Consider the following 18886-nt stretch of genomic DNA (forward strand, 5'->3'; position numbering starts at 1 on the left):
ATATGCTGCCAGACCTGCTGAGCTTTTCCAGCAACTTCTGTTTTTAGTGCACTTCAAGATCATTCTGATTTACTCACTAATTCATAAAAGGTTCTAAGACTCTCTACAGAACCTTTGTAGGGCAATGGCTCAGTGGTTAGGATTGCTGCCTCACAACGCCAGGCATCCGGGTTCGAATCCACCCTTGGGCAACTGTGTGGAGTTTGCGCTTTATCCCCATGTCTGTGTGGGTTTCTTCCGACAGTCCGAAAACCTGCAGGTTGGATGGATGGGCTATGCTAAATTGCCCATAGTGTGCAGGCTAGGTAGATTAGCCATAGGAAATGTAGGGTACAGGGATAGGGTAATGGGGTTTGGTCTGGTGGGATGCTCTTTGGTGGGTTGGGGTGGACTCAATGAGCCAAATGGCCTGCTTTCACACTGTAGGGATTCTATAATTCTCTCATTCTAAGTCTTGTGGGGCTGGAGGGTCCAGCAAAGAACCTGAAGGGGCAATGGACCTGAATCATTAACTCTGCTTTCTCTCCACAGATACTGCCAGACCTGCTGAGTTTCTTCAGCAATTTCTGATTTTGTACCAATAAAATAATTGCCTGATTGGACAGCGAACATGGATTACAAAAAGAAAGTATGCTTGACAAGTCTGTTAAAGATTATTGAGGATGTTACTCACAGAGCATATATGGGAAGACCAATCAATGTGCTGTATTGGATTTTCAAAAGGCTTTCAACGAGATGTCACACAAGAAACAAAGGAAACAAAATTAAAACACACAGATTTGGGATGGAATAGTACTGGTGTCACTATTTGGACCCTTGTTTTACCTCTTATATCTTAATATTCTTGACCTTGATGTGATGGAGATGACTATGCAGACAAGACAAAACTTAGGAGGATTGTGAACTATGAATAAGACAGTGTAAACTTCAAAAGACATTGATAAGATGGTAGGGTGGGTGGATTAGTGGCAGATAAAGCTCAATATAGAGAAGCATGAGGCGATACATTTTAGCATGAAGAATGAGGTGCAGGAGCAGAGGGACCTGGGTGTGTATGTGCACAGATCATTAAACGTGGCAAGATAGGTGGGGAGAAACTTTAATAAAGCACATACTACTTATCTTCAGCTTTATTAATAGGGGCACAGATTACAAGAGCAAGAAGGTGATGCTGAACTTGTCTAAGATACAACACACTTATTAGACCTCAGCTGAGTGATGTATATAGTTCTGGGCACCACATAGGAGAGACATGAACAAGTTGGAAAGAGTGCAGAAGAGATTTACAAAACAGTTTTCAGGGATAACCCTGAAACATGTAAATGAAGTGTTTTCAATTATGAGGACAGAATGGAGAGAAGGTGGTAAAGAGGAAATCTGATACAAATTTTCAAAATCACGATAGTACTGAATAGACAGGGAGAAATTGTTTCTGCTTGTTTAAGGATCAAGAATAAGAGGTACATATTTTAAGAGATTTGCAACAGAAGTATGTGTAATGTGGGAAAAACATTTTTCATTTTACGAGTGGTTCAGGTTGGAAATATACTGCCTGGAGGAATAGTGGAGGCTGGTTCAATTCTATTTAGAGAATTATCCAATGTGCAAACTGATCGTGCCATTGTCCTGCATTTTCCCCAAGTCTTGGAGAATTGGTGCAGACGCTACAGGCTGAATGGCTTCCTTCTGTGCTACAATACTTCTGTGACTCTGTAAATTGCGAGGAAGATGAAAGAGGCTCCAAGAGGATTTGGACAGGCTAAGCAAATGGCAAGCCTGTGGCAAATGGAAAATAATGTATAAAGTGTAAAGTTCCTCATTTTGATAGATAAGAACAGGAATATGGAATATTTCTCAAATGTGAAAGGTTGTTAGTTTCCTTGTCCATGGGACTCATTGAGATTCGTTAGCTCAGTGGCTCAACGGCAGACTTACATGGTATCAACAACACAAGTTTAATTCCTATACTGGCTGAGGTCACCATGAACACCCCGTCTGCTCAACCTCACTCCTCTCCTCAGAACCTGGGAAATAGTTATGGAGAACAATGAAATGACAGAGGGGTTAAATGGATAATTTGCATCAGTCTTTACGGTGAAAGTTTCTTTGAACATTCCATTAATCATAAAGAATATGGAGAGGAATTAAATACCATCACCATCACTAAAGAAGTGATATTAGACAAACTAATGGGACTAAAGGGAGATGGATTCCCATGCCCTAATAGCTTGTATCCTAGGATCCTAAAAGAAGTAGCTGAAGATAGTGGATGAGCAAGTTGTAGTTTTCCAAAAATCCTTGGATTCTACAGAAGTGCCGGAGGATTGAAAAAGTTGCTAATGTGACACCCCAATTCAAAAAAGGAGGCAAACGTGAAGCAGGCAACTACAGGCCAATTAGCTTAACATCTATTATTGGTAAAGTATTAGAATCAATGATTAAGGATGTAATAGCGGCACATTTGGACAATCATAACTGATAGGTTAGGTGAGTGGGCAAGAAGTTGGCAAATGGAGTATGAAGTGAGAAAATGTGAAGTTGTTCATTTTGGAAGGAAGAACCAAAAGAACAGGGTATTAATTAATGGAGAAAACCTGCAGAAAGTTGCAACACAAAGGGGCTTGGGAGTACTAGTGCTTGAAACACAGAAAGCTAGTACACAGGTGCAGCAGGTAATCAGGAAGACGAGCAGAATATTAGCCCTTATTTCAAGGAGGTTGGAGTATAACAGTACGGCTTACTGCAATTGTGTAAGGTATTGGTGGACCTCTCCTTTAAAGAAAGATGTTATTTCATTGGAGGCAGTTCAGAGAAGGTTCACTAGAATAATCCCTGAAATGGAGAGGTTGTCTTTTGAGCAAAGGCTAAACAGGTTGGGACTCTATTCACTGGAGCTTAAAAGAATGGGTATTGATCTTATTGAAACAAATAGGATTCTTAAGGGGCTTAACAGAGTAAATGCTGAGAGGATGTCACCCTTCACGGGAGAATCTAGGATCAGAGGGCACAGTCTCAGAGTAAAAGGGCACCATTTTAAGACTGAGATGAGGAGCAATTTCTTCTCCCAAAGCGTTGAGAGTCTTTAGAAGTTCTTGCCAGAGAGAGATGTGGAGAAAGAGTCCTTGCACATATTTAATGCTGAGAGAAATAGATTCTTGATCAGTAAGGAAATCAAAGGTTAGGGGAAAAACACAGGAAAGTAGGTGTGAGGAATTTCAGATCAGTCCATATCCTATTGAAAGGGGAGCAGGCTCAAGGAGCAGGCTCCTGCTCCTATTTCTTATAGTTTTATGGTCATTTGTGGTGACCCTCAGATTGAACGGACCACCAATCACCACTTTCTAATGAGAGCAACCTACGGTCCTCCTGAACTATTGTGCCTTTCACTTTATTTTCAAAAGATAGCATTAAAGTTCAACAATCGATAAGGATTACAAATGGTATGTTGGCCTTCATTACAAGAGGATTCAAGTAGAGTAAACATCTATTACAACTGCATAGAACCTTGGTGAGACTGCAGTTCTGGCCTCTTTGACAAAGGTATGAACCATAGAGGGAGTCTAGTGCAGATTCATCAGGCCATTTCATGCGATGGCGGAACAGTCCTATAAGGAGAGGTGGAGGAGATTCGGGTCTGTCTTTTTCTAGAATTTTAAAGAATGAAAGGTGATCTCATAGAAACACTCAAAGACATGGTGGATGTAGAAAGAATGGGGTCTAGACCCACAGGACAAAGTCTCAGCATGAGGATCAGCCATGTAAGACTGAAATGGCAGAAAATTCCTTACTCAAAGATTAGCAAATCTTTGGAATTTTTTAACCCTAGAGGCTGTGGAAGTTCAATCATTGTGCAGGTTCAAGTCAGAAATCAGCAGATTTCTAGAGACTGGTGACATCAAGGTATATGGAGTCGGTAAGAGAAAGTGGCACTGAGCAGATAATCATTCATGATCTAACTGAATGACAGAACAAACTCAACGGGTTGAAAGGCTTCTGCTTGATCATGTGATCCTGTAGTTTTACCAAAGCAGAAGGAAAATGGCAATTTGTTTTAAATGCTTTGTGAAAAATAACAGCCAGACCAATTGGTTCTTGGATTATAAAGAGTTCCAAGACATTACATGCCTCAAAATATTATAAAGCTCCAGTATATTATACAGCTTCAATTTGCTAAGGCTCTGGGATATTCTACATTCAGATATTATAGAACTTCAAGGTATTACATAACTTAGGCATCTTAAGCAATTGTCAGATATTATACACTTCTGGAATATTATACAGTTCCACAATTTATATGGCTAAAGGATTCATCTGCCATGATATACAACTTATTGAAATTATTTCAAACTCTCCAGGTACCATTCGCTTATTCAACTATCTCCTCACTCAGCTATCCACTTATCAAGGTGCTGTATACTTGAACTGCATTTACATCTTTACTCATCACTTTTGAACTCCAGCATCTCAAACCAGAGTTTCCCTAAAGCTGAACATCTTTCCCATCTAGGTTATCATTGTTTTCCCCCACTGGATGCAGCATTGCAAATCTCATATCACAGCTTAACACTTGTCAAAGGGAAAACATTAGAAGCTACACTTCAGGAAGTTATAGTGAGGCACTTGGATAATTTCAAGGTATTTGGGCAAAGTCAACATGGTTTTCTGAAAGAAAAATCATGTTTAAACAATCTATTGACTTGAGCAAATAACATATTCTGTGGATAAAGGGAAACTTGTCAATGTACTTCATGAAGGGAAAATTGTGCCTGACAATTTTATGAGAATTCTTTGATGACATAACAAACAGAATAGAGAAAAGCTAACCAGTAGGTGTAATATATTTAGATTTTCAAAACATGTTTATAGGGATCTGTACATAAGGCTGCTTATAAAACAAGAGCCCATGCTGCTGGGGACACAATATTAGCAAGGATAGAGAATTGGCTAAGTAATCGAACGTAGATAATTGAGATAAGGGGGCACCTTTCAAGATGGCAACTTGCAACTAATGAAGTGTCAAAGGGATTAATTCTGGGCCACAATTATTTACAGTATACATTAATAACTTGGATGAAGAAAATAAATGTACTGCAGCCACATTTGCCACCACTTTTTAAGAAAGGAGCGAGAGAGAAAACAGGAAACTTCAGAACTCATATCTTTGTCTCTGTAGTATGGTAAATGGTTGAATCTATTATAAGTGATGGGATAAATGCACACCTGATAATGATCTGACTGGGCATAGTCAGCATGGATTTGTGATTGGAAAATTGTATTTGATGAACTTGTTTGAGTTTTTGAAGACTTTACAAACAATATTGATAAAAGGCAGCTGATAGATATAGTATAATTAGATTTTCAGAAGGTTCACAGGATGCTGCTTAGAAAAATTGAAGCTTGTGGGATAGGAGGTAATGTAGTGTAATGGCATGGATTAATGATTGGCTAAGAGACGGAAAACAGAGAGTAGAAATAAATGGAACATTCTTGCATTGGCAGATTGTAATAAGTGGAGTAGTGCAAGGATCAGTACTTGGACCTGAGCTATTCACAATATATATCATACATCAACAGTTTGGAGGTGGGGACCAAATGTAATATTTCCAAATTTGCAGATGATACAAAAGTAAGTGAGAATGTGTGTCATGAGGATGATGTAAAGCAACTTCAGGAGGATTTGGACAGCTTTAGTGAATGGGCAAGTACATGGCATATGAAGAAAATGTGGAATATTGTGACGTTATCCGCTCTGGTAGGAGAAAAAGTGTACAGAGTATTTTTAAATGCAAATGATGAGAAATTGCAGAGCTGTGAAATGCAGAATGACCTTAGTGTGTTAATGCATGAATCACAAAAGGTTGATATGCAGGTATAGCAAGTAATCAGTAAAACTAACAGAATGTTATGGTTTACTGAATGGGGAATTAACTACAAATCAGAGAGGTTATACATTAGTTACACTGCATATTGGTGAGATCACATCTGGATTCCCGTCTACAGTATTGATCACTTTACTTTAGGAAGGATATACATGGGGTCCTGACTTATGAACATCCAATTTATGAACATTTGTACTCACGAAAGTGATACTGTACAAAGTGTTAAAAAATTTAAAGACCTGGATACATACTTACAAACAGCTGCTTTCGATTGTCCTGAATTGTACTCTGATTTGTGGAAAAAAAATCAACTTGCAAGGGGACTCCAGAACAGAACCTGTTCGCAACCTGGGCATTGCCTGTGAATGCGTTGGAGGTATTTCAGGGAATGTTGACTAGACTAATGCCTGAAATGGGTGACTGGTCTTATGAGAAAAATTTGGACAGGCTGGGCTAGTCTCTACTGGAGTTTAAAAGTCTAAGAGGCAAAATGATTGAAACATGTAAGAACCTGAGGGGGCTTGACAGAACAGATATGGCAGGGATGTTGTCTCTTATGGGAAATTCCAAAACTCGGCGTCACTTTTTGAAATTCAGGGGTTGCCCATTTACGTCAGCACTGTGTAAACATATCTGTATGTTCAGGTGATAGTTGCCCAGAGACAGTCCTTTGATTGGTTTTTCAATCGGCCAGTTATTTTGGGCACAGGAGGAAACCATATAGTAACAATCACATTTCTCATTCCTGGAGGGCAAGTAGTTACAGTTTTGCAGGTGGTCAACAGATCAAAAAGATCGAATCAGCAAAGAGACAGCATGTAAATCTCTATCTCCCTTGTGTGTAGAGATATAACAAAAAAAATCTCCTGCCCCCTCACTATTTTCCTGTAAACACTTTTCTCTGCAAATCCGTTCTTGAAATGAAAATGGGAAAATCCACTTGCAGTGGAATGAAAGTGCAAATCCTCAACAAATGAATAAAAGACTGAGAATCAGTGTACCCACAACATTGTATGTTCATCAGAGAGTCAATAGGAACTGAGGGAAACGGTTCATCACCGCCTGTGATCCATACTGGTGCAAGAACTGCGCTTCTCTGGCATTTTTCCTTCCCTTCCAGATTCATAAAACTTGTGACTCGTCCTGTCTCTTTGCATGCCCATTTGTATGGGTTGGGAATTTTAAGAAAGGTGTAGAGTTTAAGTTATAGAGTTGTAGATTAGCATTCGTAGTTCTTTCTTGCCCTTGGTTAAAAGAATTTGATCACAGTGAATAGCGATTTTCATGTTAATGAAAACATGCATATTATTTTAACTCGAATTACATAGTTAAGTAAAGTTGAGTTATTTGACGGTTTAATCAAATTCCCATATTTGTGACAACTCCAGGAATAGTGGGCTTGATTTCCAGCAAACAATCCCAATGAGTCATGATACATATGATAAGTTATGCTGAAATTACTGCCTGAATGGGTTTTGGAAGGAGATTTTACAGTAATTTTCTGAAGAAAATTAGATAAGTACTTGAAGAGAAAGAAAATGACAGAGCACAGCAGAGCGAGATTAAATTGAACAGCTCTATTAAAAGCGCCAGCACAGGCACAAAGAGTTGAAGTATCTTCTTCTATGCCGTACCATCCTATAATCCTTTCCACACCCACCCCATCAAACACTTTCATGATTTTAAATCAGGTCATCCTCTCACTCTTTTCTGCAAAAAGTAGCTTCAGCTCATTCAATCATTTTAGAGAGCTAATCGCTCTCAATTCTGGCTTATACTTGCTTTTTTCCCCAGTTTCTCCAGTGTCTGGATATATATATATAATACGGAGACCAGAACTTTCATAGTGCTCCAACTGTGATCTAACAAAGCTTCTATGCAAGTTTAATACAGCTTCACTACTTTGCAATTCTATCCCTCTGAAAAAGAGCCCAGTGCTTTGTTTTGCATGTTTTCCTCTGCTAATATTAAAGGATAGAGAATCAGCAAAGCAATTCTGTGCATACCATTTCCTGACATGCCTCTCTGGACTTATGCCATCTTCACCGCTGACTTTGTCAACTTGCACAATCTTTAGTAAAACAAACAGAAATGACATCATAACAACCATTGGCAAGCAGATAGCTCACTGAGTTTCCAGTCAGGGACAAAAATGGAAATTTTGGACTAAGGAATGAAATAATTACAGAGGACAAGATTAGAAGAAAGTTTTTCAACAGAATTGTTGGAATGTGGAATATGCTACCATAAGTGGTAATTGATGAGGGGATGCAAAGAGAAACTTTTTTTTAATGCAGTGACTTGTTGTAATCTGGAATGAACTTTTTGATTGAGTAGAGGAAGAAAATTCAAATGTAATTTTCAAGTATGGAAGAAGCCTCTGTGCTAGTTCTTTAAAAGAATTGAATAATTAGTCCCATTTCCCAGCTTTTTCTTCATAAACCCAAAAATCAGTTTTCTTCAATTACATAAAAATAAAAAGACAAAACTGCAGATGCTGGAGATCTGAAACACACAAGAACAGAAATTGCTGGAGAAATTCAGCACATCTGGCAGCATCAACGGAGAGAAATTCGAGTTAACATTTTGAGTCCAGCGACCGTTCTTCAGAACTGATAGCAGTTAGGACAAGGTGGTACTTATGCTCATCGTGAGGGGGTGGAGGGGAAAAGGAGTGAATGGATAGGTGGAGAGGGAGCCCAGGTGAGAGAGAGAGAAAAAGAAAGTATAGGCAGACAAAGGGGATGAGATATCAAAACAGAGATGAAATGGAGCTAAATAAGTGATAACAAGTTGGCTGTACTGAAAGCAACCCATATCATGACAGGACCTGGTTTGTGGAGATGGATAATAGACATGGATGGAGGCAAACATGTTCTAAGATTATTAAACTCAATACTGAGTTCTGAAGACTGCAATGTCTCCAAGCAGAAAATGAGGTGTTGCTTCTCCAGCTTGCATTGAGTCTCGTTGGAGCACTGCAGTAGCCCTGATACAGAAATGTTTGGCGCATTCACTGGCGAACGGTTGCTATGTTGGCCACTTCAACACACTTCTCCCAAAGTACATGATGTTTCATTTATCTGCATTAATCTGAATCAGCTATGTGTCTGCCCATTTCACCAGACTGGTTATATCCTCCAGAACTCTGCTTCTATCCTACTTACTGTCAAATATGAAAAAGCCATGTTTTGTACCATTCACGGACAGGGATCTGAAAGTATTGGTAGAAAGTTGCTGGATTGGAAGGCTGCCTGCCAAAGGAGACTGAGAGTCTCAATCGACAAAGCACATTAACTGAAAATGGGAAATTCCATTCTTAATGTTCTTTTTAATGATATTACAATTCCATCTGAATAAAGTTATTCTGTCGATTTTAAATTTTGGTGTACCCAATCCCTAAGTCTTCCTATTTCATAACACTATTCAAGTTTTGTTCAAGTTTGAATTATACCCAGGTCCAAGCAAGAAATGTAAAAATCCTAATACCAATACTTGGGGATCCAACTACATATTTTTCACCAACAGAGAAACATGTATTCATTAATACTCTATTACTTCACCAACTACATGCCCAAATTCCTTTTATATAATATCCTTCTATATTCTGAATATGCATGTTCAATGATACTTCATAGAATCCCCACAGTGTGGAAGCAAGCCATTTGGCCAATCAAGTCCACACTTACCGCTGAACAGCATCCCACAGACCCACCCCCCCTACCCTATCCCTGCAATCCTGCATTTCCTATGGTTAATCCACCCAGCTTGCACATCCTTGGACACTTTGGATACTCAGCACGGCTAATCTACCTAACCTGCACATCTTTGGACTGCGGGAGGAAATCAGAGCACCTGAATGAAATCCAAGCAGACACGGGGAGAATGTGCCAAATTCCACACAGACAATTGCCTGAGGCTGGAATCAAACGCGAGACCCTGGTGCTGTGAGACAGCAGTGCTAACCACTGAGCCACCAAGCCGCCCATTCCAAATTTTTTAAACTATTGACAATTTAAAGGAGAAAGGAAACAAAATCTTGATCAAATGCCTTGTGAAATATTGTCTACAATATCTACGATATTACTTTCATTAATCCCCTCTGTTGTTTCATCAATAAGTAATTGGATATATATGGTCTGCAAAGCTACTATGAGGAAAAGGAAGGGAAATAGGATTAAATACATTCTACTTTCAGAACAGGTGAAGCGAACTGACTTACAACATTCAGAAAGTTCTTGACCAAAGACTGTACTGAGAAAAAATAACCGCCACTTTGGCTCAGTACACGTCACTGATTTCTTGGTAAGAATGTTATAGGTTTGTCCCCTATTCCAGAGAACAAGAATGAGAGACAGAAAAGCAAGAGGCCACTTGGCCAAACTCTTTCTGGGCAGCTCTTTGGAAGACTGATCTAATCAATCCCATTCCTCGTTTTTTACTCATACCCTGTAATTATCCTTTCCTTCAAACAATTCAACATAAGCTTAGGTGAGAGATTTTGATGAGTAGATGAAAGGGCACAAACTGGTGAAACTTGAATAGTGTTATGAAATAGAAAGATTTAGGGGATTGAGTACACCAAAATTTAAAATGACAGGATAATTTTGTTCTGATGGGATTGCAGTTTCATTAAAAAGAACATTAAGAATGAAATTTCCCATTTTCAGTTAAAGCGCTTTGTCGAGTGAGAGTTATGGTCTCTTTTGGCGCTCAGCTGGAAAACAGACTGGCTGCCTCTCCACCACCCTTCCAGGTCCCTGTCCGTGAAAAGGGAGCAGGTTTTCGTTTTGTCTGGCCATGTCCTCGGAGTTATGTTCCCAGCTGATGGTACTGCTGAACAGGTCAGCTCACAGAATGAAACCTGGCTTGATGCCATCAGGTGAATACAGAAATTTGCAGAAAAAAAAATTATAGCCATGACCAACTGAACTAGGAACTTGCACAAACCATTGGTTAGCACTCAGAACAATGAGTCCAGATTTAGACTTCACACTTTAAGAAGGACATGTGGAAAGAATAGAAGGTCTGAATGTTAATTAAGTGGGAACAGAATGAAGAAAGCTAAAGTACAAAGAGATCTGGTTGTCCCATGCATGAATAAATAAAAAGTTAGCATCCAACTTCAACAGGTAATCTGGACGGCAAATGGACTGTTGGCCTTTATTTCAAAAGAAATGGAGTCTTTCTGAAACTATACAAGGCACCAGAGAGACCACACCTGGAATCTGAGAACAGTTTTGGTCCCCTCATTTAAGAGAGGACATACTGTCGATGGAAGCAATCGGAAGAGGTTCATGTGGTTGATCCCGAGAAGGGGTTGAGTAGATAGGTCTTGGAATTTAGAAGAACAAGAGGCAATGTTACAGAAACATAAAATTCTTAGGGAACTGGATAGGGTAAATGCAGAAAGGTTGTTTCCCCTTGTGGGAGTGTCTAAGATCAGAGGCATAATCTCATGGTAAGGGGTCACCCATTTAAGAGAGAGATGAGGAGGAATTTCTTCTCTCAGAGGATAATGAATCTGTGAGTCATGCAGTATATTCAAAGTTCAGATAGACAGATTTTCAACCAGTAAGGGGTGAGGGAATAAGGCAGGAAATTTGAAATGAGCATTACCAGATCAGCCATTATCTCATTGAATGATAGAGCAGACACAATGGGTCAAATAGTCTACATCTGCTCCTACGTCTTCTGGTCTTATTATCATAGTGGGGGTGGGAGTGGGGGTGGGGGTGGGGGTGTGTGGTGTGGCAACTGAGATAACTTCAAGTATCAGATGGGAAAGTGAGGTTCTTCTGATGAGTGGTTCTCACAAGATCTAAAGGTGGTAAAAGATTTGATTAAGTAAATCAGAACAAAGTGAGTTCTATTTGTCAGATAGATGGAAACTAGAATGAAAATTTGGAATTATCATCTAAAGCGTAAAGGGAAATTATACTTTTTTCATACTGGGAATATGACGGAAAGGAAAGATTAGAATGGGTCTAAGGGAGATTACTCAGTAAGAAGGCACAGAGCAATGGGCTGAATGTTCTCCTTTTGTACTATACAAGTTCCTGATTGTATAAAATGTGTAATATTGGTACACCAAGTGGGAGAGAGAAACAGAGACCAAGAGCGACTGAGTAATTGAGCAAGTGAGACAGAGAGACAAACAGAAAGAGATAGCATAGCATAGGTGTGAACGGAGAACTGTGGTGTCAACATTAGGGTGAAGAGAGGTAACGGACTGGATTCTGTAACCAGCTCAATGCTCAATGGTGTGTGGCCAGTGTCAACGCCTCAAGCTGCAAAATGAATGGGAGGCCTTGTGCTCAGTTTGGTAAATCATTGAAATCCATTCATTTCAAAAGAAAACTCAAAGTTCACCACAGCTTCACAGACTCATTTTCCATGTTTCCAAAGACATCAGCATTTTGATTTAGTTTAATCTGATCTTGCAGCTTTCCACTAAACGTCTATCATTTTCACATACACGTATGACATTTCAACATGCTAAATCTTATGCAGCAGCATCAGAATGATTCACAATACACGTCACAGGCCCAACACAGACAGACATAATACACAACACAGGTAGAGAAATAGACACAACACAATGGCAGGACACAGGACAGGCCATGACAGCACAGACTATGGCAATACAACAGATGACACATGATGTAACGCAAACAAACACAGCACGCATGGACACAATGAATACTACATTGTCAGACACGCTGGACATAATTGTAGCAGACAACAGACAGACACCCCATGTAGATGTGAATCTGGAAAAGAATAGCAGGCCAGACAGCATCCGAGGAGCAGGGAAGTCAATGTTTTGGGCCGAAACCCTTCGTCAGGCATGGGGAGGGGGAGGGGAAGGGGAATCCAGACATAAATAGAGGGAAGGGTGTGGGGCTGGGGGATGGGTAGGTGAGATGGTGATAAGTGGATGCAGGTAGGACATTATCGTGATTGGTCAGTGAGAAGGGTGGAGCAGATAGGTGAGTAGGAAGATGGACAAGGACCGTTCACTCCACAACTCCCACATCAGCTCTACACTTCCCACCCGGTACCTTTCCCTGCAACCGCAAGAGGTACAACACTTGCCTCTATACCTTCCCACCTACCCTTTCCCCAGCCCCAAATCCCCTCCCTCTATTTATTTCTTGGCTCCCCTCCCCCTCCCCAGTACTTAACAAGGGTTTCGGCCTGACACATTGACTTTCCTGCTCCTCAGATACTGTCTGACCTGTTGTGCTTTTCCAGCTTTACATCTATTGACTCTGGTTTCCAGCATCTGCAGTTCTTACAGTCTCCAAGACACCCCATGTACAATGTAGATAAGACAACACATCAATGGACCATAATTTTGTTCCGAGGTTATGGGTCTAGGTTGAAAGAAATCTCATGTCCCATGAGCCTGACCTTTGAAATTTTCAATCTGGAACTAGATTGGGAGTAGGATGCTTGACCCAGCACAACCACAGATGATGCCAGTTCCCAAGATTGCTTGGTGGAAACTCTGGGTGGGTACATGGGAAAGGCAATAACCTCTGTCCTTCCCTCCCATGCCAACTTGCATATTATCCAGTGGGAGCATAATTAGCAGGCGTCCTGACAAAACATAAAATTATTAGTATATTGATGATATCATTATTGCAAAAAAATCCTCATTAATAGAAAAAGTCAAATACATTCAAAGTGCTTCAACCAATCCCTAATTAAAACAAACATTTCACTTAAATACTTAATGTTTTGTAAACAATCATCTCACCTAAAGTACATAACCACTTATGTCAACAAACATTTCCATCCATTGTGAAAATTATAATTTAGGAAATCAATCATGCAGCATAAATCCTATGATCTTGTATTTAACAACATTCTGAAATACTTGACACTTTGTTTAATCGTCCACATTTTATTTTGGACAGTTACTTGACAATCTTTGCCAGTCCCAATGATATTATGCATTTTTTACATAAAAGCAAGGCTTTCCACACAGCCATAAGGGGTGCCTTACCTCCTGGCATCAGATTCAAAAGGATAGCTTAACTTATCCATTCACCATGGCTCCTTATACCCCACTGAGCATCATTTTCCCTTCATCTACCATTCATGTGAACAAATTTCTAGAAATTCTTATATTGCGGACTACGCACCAGGGCTTTTTTATATTATCATTCATGAAGGGACTATCATAAATTAATCACAATTTTCTGACCATTTTTTGAAGGGAAGGTTATTGATGAAGCAGTTGAAGATGGTTAGGCCTAGGACAGTACCTTTAGGAATTGCTGACATCTCTTCAGTGTAGTGCCCTAGGCCCAACCATCTTCAGCTGCTTCAGTGACCTTCCCTCCATGATAAAGTCAGAAGTGGGGATGCACAATGATCGTCACCATTCGCAACTCCTCAGTTACTGATGCTGTCCATATCTAAATGCAGCAAGACCTGGAAAATATTCAGGGTTGCGTTGACAAATGGCAGATACCATTCATGACACACAAGTATCAGGCAATAACCATCTCCAACAGGACAGAATCTAACCATCGCTCCTTGACATTCTATGACATTACCATCACTGAATCCATCATATCAACATCCTGGGAGTTTTCACTGAACTGAAATGGACAGGCCATTAATTTGTTTTTATTTCAAAGTATACTTTCTTCATAAAATCATTAATAAGTACAAACAGGATTCTAAATCATATCTGTACTGTATTTTCACACTGAAAAAAAACAAACAATACATTGAAATTTTGCCATTTCTCAGAACTTCTCTAGAGTTGCAAAAAAAAAGGCATTTCCTAACTTTTGCAGATAACTATAAACATTATATTTGAGGCACCGAGGGGGTTTGATAACTAAGTGGACCCTCGTTATACTTTGGCTGAAAGACCCCAGATGGTAGCGTTTCCTCACTATGCCTTGGTGGCATCTGCTCCAAGCTGCAGCGCGTCCCTCAGCAATTAGTCTGGACTTTGCTGCACACTGGTGCATTCTCTCAGTCGAGGTCAACTCTTTACACTGAATGACCAACTGGTTTTGAGCAGACCAAAGAGCGGCTTTCACCAAGTTGATGGTCCTCCAGGTGCAATAAATGTTTGTCTCTGTGTACGTCCTGGGGAACAGTCCATAGAGCATCGAGTCCTGCATCATGGTGGGGTTCAGGAGAAACCTCAACAAAAAGCACTGCATCTCTCTCCAGACTGTCTTTGCAAAGGCATGTTCCAGAAGGAGGTGTTTGACAGTCTCTTTGCCAGACCAGCTGCTTTGAGAGCAGCGTGAGGTGGCACACAGAAATCAGGCATGGATAAAGAATCCAATGGGCAGTGCCCTTCTCACCACCAGCCAAGCTACGTCTTGCTACTTGTTGGAAAGTTCTGGTGATGAGGCATTTTGCCAAATGACTCGGTCAGGAACCATGCAACAGGATCCACCCTCTCCTTTTCCCATAAACTCTTGAGGACTCTACACGCTGACCACTTCCTGACAGACTTATGGTCAAAGATATTTTCTTTTGCAAATATTTTCTTGAGGAACACTAATATGAAATGGACCAACTACTCTGAGCGTTCCACGGTAGCAAGGCCAGGTCCATCCTTCGTAACACCAGGCATAGGTAGAACCTCAGCACATAGTGACACTTGCTGTTTGCATACGGAGGGTCTAAACACAGCTTGATGCATCTGCACACAAAGGTGGCCATCAGGATAAGGGCAGAGTTAGGTATGTCCTCCCACACACTTCCTCCCCCATTCCAGAGCTTCATACCTGGTATCCCTGCTGATGTCCAGATGAAGTGGAACATGGCTCAGGTGACAGGCTATTTAAATACTATGGTTAAGAGGTAAGAGCTAAGAGGTAGGAATCTTGAAGTGAATAACTTACCTATCTCGCCAATACCTGTGCACTGTCAACATAGCTTAAGTCAGAAATAAACTCCACCTGCCTTGAAGAGCACAGCTCCAACAACACACATGAAGCTTGACAATAATGAAAAAAAATGGAATTTTATTTGGCACCTCATCCACAAACATTCAGTCCTACACCACCTACAATCAGGAGCAGCAATGCGCCCCATCCAGAAGATGCACTACAGAAATTTGCTGAGGCTCAGTAAGACCATAAGAGATAGGAGAAGAATTAGGCCATTCAACCTGTTAAATCTGCTCTGCCATTCAATTCATAACTAATTTGATAATCCCCTCCAAGCCACTCACCATCCTGACTTGGAAATATATCACTGTTCCTTCAGTGTCATTGGGTCAAAATCCCAGAATTCCCTCCCTAACAGCATTGTGGATTTACCTACATCAAATGGATTGCCGTGGTTCAAGAAGGCAGCTGACAATCAAATCCTCCAGGGCAACTAGGGCTAGACAACAAATGCTGGCCCAACCAGTGGTGCCCACATTATATGAATGAATGAATGAAATAAACACACACTTTGGTTATTTTAAACACTTCTTGACATGTTAGACAATTTCAAGGGGTTTCTGCACAATCACCTGCACAGTTAAAGGCATCTGGACACCCCAAAGGATCCCTGATCCCCATTCCCAAAGTGTCCTACAACCATATCTACAGATCCCAAAAAGCATGCTCTAGCAATCTAAAAGAAATGCAATGAGAACAGACCTGTTCTTATCTGCTCTAACCTCCACACTCCAGGTTCCAGACACCAGGACTCCAAAATTCCATTTCACTGAAGGCAGTTGGTCTCTTAAATGGCCTGCTGCCCCCAGCAACTGTGTTTGCACAAACATGGCCAAATCCTGCCACTGCAAAAATCAGCTACAGCGGATTTGGGACAAGACTTTGGATTCTTGACTTCCTTCAGCATTGTCACCACAATGGAAATACTCTTGATCACGCGCCAATCAGGCCTTTGTATACAATCAGCAAACATATAACAGACACACACAAAAACAGATGCATCAGACATTTTGTAAGCTTACCAAAACAAAACCTAAATATTACAGACACAACTTACACATCACTGACATGCAGCTTACAGACACAAATGGAATATTGTTCTGACAACTATGTGCAGCAGAGATTTTGAATAGGCATGTTGCAGCAAGGACATTATCCTCAAAGGGTTAACATTTATACTATTAACCAGCACAGAAAAATACAACAATCAGAGAGACACCACCCAGTTCAACGTGTAGACAAACTATTTATGGCCTGCTGTACACTCTCTCTGTATCTTCATCTTTCTGTCTGTGTATGTCTCTCTCTGCATGTCTTTTTTCTCTGTTTCTTTCTCCCTCTCTTTCTGTGTATGCAAGTCTCTGTCCTTTTCCCTCCCTCTCTGACCATCTCCCACCCTTTTTCTTTCGATCTGTCTCTTTCCTCTCTTCCATTATAATCTCCACCTCCCTCTGTGTCTTTCAGTCTCTCCCATTCTGTATCTCCTTTTCTCCTTCCCACACCCTGTCTGTCTCTCCCCGCTGCCCTCTTTCTGTTTCTCTTTCTATTACTTCCTGTCTTTCCTACTCGTGTGTGTGTGCTCCTCTCTCTCCCTCCTTCTGTCTGTTCCTCTCTCTCTCTTTCCCTATCACTCTGTCTCCCTCTCTATTACTGCACCGCCATCTCCTTCTCTACAACTGTTTGTCTCTCCCCCATCATCTGGTGTCTGTGTGTGTGTGTCTCCACCCTCTGTCTGTCTGTACTTCCATTCCTTGTCTGTATCTCTCTCTCTCCCTCCCAGCATGTTGTTCCCTCTCTTTATTGTCACTGTCTCACTCTCCTCATCTCTCCTTCTCCTTTCTCTTTCTCACTCACCTCCTATCTCTTTCCCTCTCTCACTCTTCCTCATTTCTCTCTCTTGCTCTGTCTCTCTCTCGCATTCTCGCTCCATCACTCTTTCTACCCCAGTATGTCTCTCTCTCCCTCCCCTCCATCTGTCTCACTCCCTGTTTCTGTCTTTCTCTGCTTCTCACTCTTTCTCACTGTCCCCTGCTCTCTCTTCCTCTGTTTACTCTATGCCTGTCTCTCTCCCTTCTACTTTCTCTTTCTCCCTCTATATCTCTCTCTCTCCTTCCCTCTCTCTCTCTCTCTCTATCCCACTGTCTTTCTGTCTCCATGTTCTTGCACAAACCTGCTTTGCCTATTCCTCTCAGGAACTAATCTTTTTCCTGAGGTGGGAGGGGCAGTGTTCTCCCTCTCGCTCCTAAACTCAAATTAAAAGAGTTGTTGCACTTACAGAGAGGCTAGGCCAAGTGAGCGTGAGGTAGTAGCAGCCTATCCTTCAGCCTCAGGCCCAGTGCTCACACAAAGCACAGCTACTGACAGGAAACCTACTGGAAAGATAACCAAATCCTCCCTCCTACATCCCTCCCCTTTCCTCCCATCCCAACAACTGCTCAACAATTCCAAATATGGAAAACTACCACAAACTGCACAAGAATTATCGCTACAAACCCACTCGTCAAAAGACTCCAAAATAAGAATTGTCCCACAAAGCAGCCTCTCCCCATGAATATGCACAGCAAATGCTTCTCTAACTTAACCCAAACCCTACACACACCAGTAGCAACGAGCTTGGTTGTACACTTTCAATCTCAAGACAGTTTCTCCACCGCATCATCAGCCAAGTTCACTTGATTAGAATCAGTGCGTCAGATGGTAACACGTTTAAAGTTAACACTTTACATACAGAAATGCATATCACATACCTTCACAGTCTCGTCACTTCTCAACCAAAAATAAAGTGATTGGCTGCAGTGCAGGGATGAGGCTGAAATGTGGTCAGTCACAGTCAGGTTATCACAAGGCTGCTTATCCACAACATTGAAATAGAGGTATACAGTTCATCCAACATGACCTGCAATGCTGCAATACACATCACCTTCCTCCATCCATATGTAAACACCTCCTATATTCCCTCCTCCACACCCCATACTAAATGGATTCTGCGCAAAGATCATGAGGACAGATCAAAAAATAATTACGTAGGCGAATGGAATGTCGACCTTTATCCCAGGGCTGCAGGTTTACAAA

General features: G+C 41.0%; 1 protein-coding gene across 3 annotated transcripts in view; it reads right to left on the reverse strand.

Annotated features, from left to right (window-relative positions):
- LOC109915894 (lipoma-preferred partner homolog) overlaps positions 1-18886 on the reverse strand; it is a 344491-nt gene that overhangs the window by 315429 nt on the left and 10176 nt on the right. The window contains exon 1 of one of the 3 annotated variants that reach the window (XM_048604816.1): positions 18090-18194. The exons of 1 other annotated variant lie outside the window; for it this stretch is intronic. The gene's annotated coding sequence lies outside the window, so the exon portion shown is untranslated. Of the gene's footprint in view, positions 1-18089; positions 18195-18886 lie in introns of those variants that run through there. One more of the 3 variants, XM_048604818.1, reaches the window with a different exon arrangement.

The sequence above is a fragment of the Rhincodon typus genome, chromosome 13, assembly GCF_021869965.1.
Source record: "Rhincodon typus isolate 14 chromosome 13, sRhiTyp1.1, whole genome shotgun sequence".
Classification (NCBI taxonomy): Eukaryota; Metazoa; Chordata; class Chondrichthyes; order Orectolobiformes; family Rhincodontidae; genus Rhincodon; species Rhincodon typus.